Source organism: Rana temporaria, chromosome 4 (genome assembly GCF_905171775.1).
Source record: "Rana temporaria chromosome 4, aRanTem1.1, whole genome shotgun sequence".
NCBI classification, from domain to species: domain Eukaryota; kingdom Metazoa; phylum Chordata; class Amphibia; order Anura; family Ranidae; genus Rana; species Rana temporaria.
Window position 1 is genome coordinate 207,884,811 of NC_053492.1, and position 7,308 is coordinate 207,892,118.

Below are 7,308 nucleotides of genomic sequence, written 5' to 3' on the forward strand. Positions count from 1 at the left end.
AGTTCAGGTGCTAACTGTCCTCTGTTCAGCTTTCAATCCCAGATAGCTCTCCTCAGGCCCTGCCAGCCAGCTCGGCTGCAATGACCTCTTTCCACTGCCCTTCCCACAGTCCTCACTTGTGGTTCTGCACCTATCTCTCAAACTGCAATCTCCCAGTTCTCTCAGGCGTGCCTCCACAGTCCTCCCACCTGTGCTCCACTCACCAGCCCTCCTGGCTGAGACCAGTTGTCCTCTCTGGAGACTTAGCAGTGCTCACTCCTGTTGTCCTCTCCTTGCTCTCTCATGTGCCTCTCTCTTTCCAGGCTGGATCCACCCAAGCCCCAGCCCAAGGTCACCCTCCCAGACTGGGGAGCTCCCCGTGGGCCCAGCAGCCTCCACACTCTCTCATCCCAGCTCTTCCACCCGACATCTCCTCAGCAGGGCTGACCCCTGATTTTTTAAGGAGGCCTGTCCCTTGCCAATCCAGGTTGGGGATTGGTCAGGGCTCCTTAGAAATACCCCAGGCAGCTCCACCTCTCCTCTCTTCCTCTCTTTCCAGAACTTTCTAGCAAGCGCTAGAAAGAAGATGGAGGTCTCAGTGATGCTACCTGTGAGTCACTAGCTGCTACCCTGAGCCACTCCCAGCTTATAATGAAAACAAACAGGCCTAGCTACCAGCTGCCTAAATGTTCCTACTCTCCAGAAAAATCCTTACTCTAGCACCTACCTAACTAGAGGGTGCTACACATGTTTGTCTTATATGCCTATCAGTAGTAATTTGGTCAGTGTTCTCACAATTACGCTTGTTAAAATTGTCTCATCTAGCATACAATAATAAAAAAAAAATTCTGCTCTTCAATTCTTGCTGAGCATGAACACTAGAGGGAGAGAAAAGGATCATTGTAACCTATAAATACACACAATGCAAATGATAATAGAAATCCTGGTCTTGCAGAATTCCACCCAGCTTTGTCATTTTATAGTCTCAGGTACAAAGACCCCCCAAAAAAAAAAAAAAAAAAAATATATATATATATATATATATATATATATATATATATATATATATATATATATATATATATATATATATATAAAATGTTTTTTTTCCCTTGAGCTGAAGTGAGACTTCTGACTTTTCCCCACATTCCTTGCACCCAGCCCCCCCCCCCCCCCAAGATTCTTTGTTTGATTTAGCTGAAATTGTCCAGGGGCATTCCAAAAATGAAACCAATTTACAGTTTGTAAATGTACCCTTGTAGGCATTTTCCTTCTAGAGCTGGGTATATAAAAATCACAGGATAGAAATCTAAATAATGAACAATACAGGGACCAGAACACAAGATACCTCTTGTAATATACCACATTAAATTGTCCTGTAGGTTTTATGTTGTTTTTTCACATGAACCTGGAAGATTTAAGGTAATGACAAGTGCACAGTGTAATACTGGTTTGAAATACATCAGCAAATATTGGAAATTGATATCCACCCAGCCATCTTTCACAGTTGTGTGACATAACCATATCTGTGTTGCTGTCTTTCATGCAAGGGCATTACTGGAGTCTCATAAAGTCAGTTACTGCCATGAAGCATGACTACTGTTATCATGGCCAAAGGTATATCAATGCTCTACTGAACAGGAGTTATTCATTTTTTTATTTTTCTGACCACAATGAATATATTACATTGTTTTAGAATAAACATTGTGATTAGGGTTGAAACCATGCTTCAAGAAGAAAACAAAATACTTTTGGAAATATACATACCAAAATTTAGTTTGAGAGGGAAAGGTATCAACTATATTTTTACTTTCCCACACATTATTTCATTGAGTCAGAATGTAGCTGGTTCCCTCCTAGTTGGGGTTAGTGAAGGACCACTTATTAGTTCCCTTCCATAATCAAACCGTGGCATTCTCCATCTGCCAACAGGAAGCCTACATTCGATTGGGCCATGTGTTAATGGCCACTTTGGATCCTGCTAGGTGACCAGAGGTCACCCAAGTTTTGGAAGCCCACTCACTTTCTTTTCGGGATCTTACTGAATACTCTGAAGCGATTCTGAAAATGTTGCCAGCACACGGGACAAAAATGCAAAAACACTGCTACAATGCATGTCAACACTCATAAATTACGAGTTATTGGACTCATCAAGTTATTGGACTGGGTACATGGGGCGAAAACCGGGTGTAAATGATCAGTTCGGTAGGAACCGGCCGACTTTCGGCCCATATGTACAGCTCCTGGTGCAATAGCAGACAGTCTGTCGAATAAGCATGCTGGAAAACTATCCGATTAACGCTCACAGCCAATGGTTGTGAGCGCTGATCACTGTGTTCTGGCAGGCAGGGGGCAGTCCCGCTATCAGAATACAATATATCATTGGGGGAGATCGCCACTAACATCGGATGTGTTAGTACAGCCTTATGTAATTATTTATTTTCGTTCGGCTCGCTGGGTTGAAGGAAAAAAACTTCACGTGTGTACCCAGCATTAGGCTCACTTCTGTGTGCATACTTAATTTTATAGCAGTAAAAAAAAATAAAGTGACCCCCGATTTACATTCACCTTGCAAAGAGAGGATACTTAGCTTAGTGAACGATCTGACTGAAATCCTGTTTTTGTTTTTTTTCTTGCACAAATGATTACTCTTTGCAAAATGAATTTTTAATTTGTTATTTTTCACTCACTAAGATAAGTGAACATGCTCGATTTTTTTAGTAAATGAACTCCACCGTCTCAAAAAGAAATGCAGTACATACTTGCAAAAGGTACAAAGTGTTTTAAATGACATACAAGTAAGCAAAGGGGATAAAAAAAATACAGAAACATTACTGCACCTTTGCTCAAGAGGTTCAAAGTACAACTAAAGCCTCGTACACGCGACCATATTTTCATTGGGAAAACTGCCATGAGAGCCTTTGGCCTGGAAAACCGGCCGTGTGTATGCTCCATCAGAGTTTTCCCAACAGGAAAACTGCTGGGAAAAAAAGGGTACCAGCTCTCTTTTTTCCTGCCGGGATTCCCAGTGGTTTTTACCCCGGCAGTTTTCCTATGGGAAACACTGCGATGGAGCATACACACGGCCGGGATTCCCGACCAAAGCTCTCATGGCAGTTTTCCTGTTGGGAAACCCGGTCGTGTGTAGGGGAAAAAGTTACTGAGCAGGTTCTCAGTTTTCCCCTCGGGTTTCCCGGCGGTAAAAAGTCCGCCGGGAAGCCCGTACGTGTGTATAAAGCTTTAGGGGAAAACTATAAGAGGGGAATTTCCATTAGGGGCACTAGTTCTGATAACCCTGGTGGGGTCATAAGAACCCCCCTTTTAGTGTATTTCCTCTTACTTCCTGTTTTGGCTTTGGGACAGGGCAGGAAGTGAAGTGTCTCTCAAATAGGACACAGATAGGAAAACTGACCTGTGTTATAACTTTCCTTTACTCTATCCAACATTACTGGCTTTAGTCCTTCTTCAAAACATTGAGCATTTGCTACTCAAGTCAGAAACACCAGGAATGTGGACAAGTATTGAATTTCAGTACTCTAACTTAAAGGGGTTGTAAAGGATTTTTTCTTTTCCCTAAATAGCTTCCTTTACCTTAGTGCAGTTCTCCTTCACTTACCTTATCTTTCGATTTTGCTTTTAAATGTCCTTATTTCTTCTGAGAAATACTCACTTCCTGTTCTTCTGTCTGTAACTACACACAGTAATGGAAGGCTTTCTCCCTGGTGTGGAGAACGCCTCTTGAGGGGGGAGGGGGCAAGCAGGAGTGTCAGGATGCCCACTAACACACAGCTCCTTTCTCTATCTGCAAAGTAGAGAGCGCCCTGACTTGCCTGCTCGCCCCCTCCCCCCTCAAGAGGCTTTCTTCACACCAGGTAGAAAGCCTCGCATTACAACGAGTAGTTAAAGACAGAAGAACAGGAAGTGAGGATTTCTCAGAAGAAATAAGGACATTTAAAAGCAAAATCGAAGGATGAGGTAAGTGAAGGAGGACTGCACTAAGGTTAAGGAAGCTATTTAGGGGGAAAACAATCCTTTACAACTCCTTTAATACAAAGTACAGTTGCTGGCCCTCACCTTCCTCCAATCAGAGGTGAGGACACAACAGTTGTGTGCTAACATATTTTTTATAGGCATATTTAGACTTCAGAGACATTTCCAAACCCACATGACTATACAGAATTACAGTGTATGATAGAAATATATATCTATACCTAGCAACTATGGCAGTCATTATTTTACATGTAGAGGTCAAACATGAATATGTGAACTGTTGTGGTCCCAGAGAAACCTTTTCTAAGTGCATCCTTTCAGGGCACTCTTTAAATCCTTTGTGCAGCCAGTATTTTAGATTAATTACAATATAAGGTATGAAATATGTTTCTTGGGATCTCTTTTCCTGAAGCAAAGGCCTCGGAGAAGACTCCAGGTAACCATCTCATGCTGTAAATACATCCACATTACATACAGTATCTCACAAAAATGAGTACACCCCTCACATTTTTGTAAATATTTTATTATATCTTTTCATGTGGCAACACTGAAGAAATTACACTTTGCTACAATGTAAAGTAGTGGGTGTACAGCTTGTATAACAGTGTAAATTTCCTGTTTCCTCAAAATAACTCAACACACAACCATTGCCATGCCATGTCTAAACCACTGGCAACAAAAGTGAGTACACCCCTAAGTAAAAATTTCCATATTGGGCCCAGTTAGCCATTTTCCCTCCCAGGTGTCATATGACTCCTTGGCGTTACAAGGTCTCAGGTTTAAATGGGGAGAAGGTGTGTTAAATTTGGTGTTGTCGCTCTCACTCTCTCATACTGATCACTGGAAGTTTAACATGGCACCTCATGGCAAATAACTCTCTGAGGATCTGAAAAAAAGAATTGTTGCTCTACATAAAGATGACCTAGGCTATACGAAGATTGCCAAGACCCTGAAACTGAGCTGCAGCACTGTGGCCAAGACCATACAGTGGTTTAACAGGACAGGTTTCACTCAAAACAGGCCTTGCCATGGTCAACCAAAGAAGTTGAGGGCACGTGCTAAGGGTCATATCCAGAGATTGTATTTGGGAAATAGACATTTGAGTGCTGCTAGCATTGCTGCAGAGGTTGAAGGGGTGGGGGGTCAGCCTGTCAGTGCTCATACCATACGCCGCACACTGCATCAAATTGGTCTGCATGGCTATTGTCCCAGAAGGAAGCCTCTTCTAAAGATGATGCACAAGAAAGCTCGCAAACAGTTTGCTGAAGACAAGCAGACTAAGGACATGGAATACTGGAACAATGTCCTGTGGTCTGATGAGACCAAGATAAACTTATTTGGTTCAGATAGTGTCAAGCTCGTGTGGCGGTAACCAGGTGAGGAGTACAAAGACAAGTGTGTCTTGCCTACATTCAAGCATGGTGGTGGGAGTGTTATGTCCTGGGGCTGCATGAGTGCTCCCGGCATTGAGTGAACCATGAATGCCAACATGTACTGTGACACACTGAAGCAGAGCATAATCCCCTCCCTTCGTAGACTGGGCCGCAGGACAATATTCCAACATGATAACAACCCCAAAGATGACCACTGACTTGCTAAATAAGCTGAGGGTAAAGGTGATGGACTGCGCAAGCATGTCTCCAGACCTAAACCCTATTGAGCATCTGTGGGGCATCCTGAAACGTAAGGTGAAGAAGCGCAAGGTCTCTGACATCCACCAGCTCTGTGATGTTGTCATGGAGGAGTGAAAGAGGATGCCAGTGGAAACCTGTAAAGCTCTGGTGAACCTCATGCCCAAGAGGGCTAAGGCAGTGCTGAAAAATAATGGTGGCCACACAAAAGATTGACACTTTGGGCCCAGTTTGGACATTTTCACTTAGAGGTGTACTCACTTTTGTTTCCAGCGGTTTAGACATTAATGGCTGTGTGTTGAGTTAGTTTGAGGGGACAGCAAATTTACACTGTTATACAAGCTGTACACTCACTACTTTACATTGTAGCAAAGTGTAATTTCCTCATGAAAAGATATAATAAAATATTTGCAAAAATGTGAGGGGTGTACTTCACTTTTGTGAGATACTGTAGGTGTTAAATAGCCATCTGCTTGATATGAATACATACCCACTACCATTTGTTTGCCCGTTCTATGCAGAGTTAAGATTCTAGCGCATCACAATGTCATTGAATACACTGGTAAGTTTTTCTTTAGACCACTTTTCAGCAGTTCACTATTAGGTGGGCAAATAGAGTATTGACCTTGCAAAGCAAAAAATGGGGTGTACTATGTCAGATAACTGGTGAAGCAGTTTTTGTCCATTGTTTCCACATCTCTAATAAGAAGCCCAGGTTCTTTTGGCTAGTTTGTTATGGTTACACATGCTCACCTTTGATCCAAATGAGACTCGGTTAATTTTATGCAGTTATTTTCCTCTCATTCATATAAGATCTAGTAAAAGAAAAACTTTTAAACGGTAAAAGAATTATAAATGAATGAGCTCTCATTTTAAACCACAGATCTATTGTATCAGGTTTTGACAAGGGTTAGCTGTTAATAAATGTACTGCTGAAGCTGTCCCTGATTGATTTAATTCTGACCCAGAAATGCTTGTGAGACCAGGCTATTATTCGAGCTTTGCATTCCTGTAACACTATCCTGCCAAGGTCAATGTTATCCTACACACCTCAGTCATGTACTTATCCCACATGTCCTCATACATATGGCCTTTTTTTCCATTGCATGCTGCTAACGGTACCAAAACATGCTTAAATCATAGGTTAAACTTTTAATAAAGTCAAGCTTGGGTGGGGGTAAATTGCAGATGAATGAGAAATATTTACTTACAGTCTTTACAAAACCAGATATGAGATTTGGAACTTTAGATCCAGCGCAATGTCTCTGTTCTTGATCCAACGTGCACCTTCATCCAAGGAGATAAAATGTGATGCAGTACCAGAAATATTCAGTATAATGAATGAAATGCCGGTCACCTTAAACTCATCGCCCCTCTTCTCAGCAGGATGACATATTTCTGAGAAATCCAGCAATAGTGATAATAATTAATTCATACCATGAAACGCGGCAGCTCATGTATGGAGATCATTAGTAACGGGTCTGTTAGTGCTGTAACAGCTCAGCCCATCCTGCAGCTAACAGACAGACTGCAATCTCATCCTTTACACGCTGCTACAGCTGTGGAACTGCAGAGGCCTGATGTTTAGAGCTTCTGCAGGCTAAGTGCTCAATAGAGGTTAAATACATGTAATCACCACTTCCCACAGCTCATCCACAAGGATGAAAAGCCACATGGCAATGATAGATTAATATAAGGGTGAAATGTG

General features: G+C 42.1%; 1 protein-coding gene across 1 annotated transcript in view; it reads right to left on the reverse strand.

Moving 5' to 3' along the window:
• The window catches only part of LOC120936956 (testis development related protein), a 192,741-nt gene extending 185,684 nt beyond the window's left edge, over nt 1-7,057 (reverse strand). The window contains exon 1 of the mRNA XM_040349798.1: nt 6,812-7,057. The gene's annotated coding sequence lies outside the window, so the exon portion shown is untranslated. The remainder of the gene's footprint in view (nt 1-6,811) is intronic.
• Between the last annotated feature and the right edge of the window lie 251 nt (nt 7,058-7,308).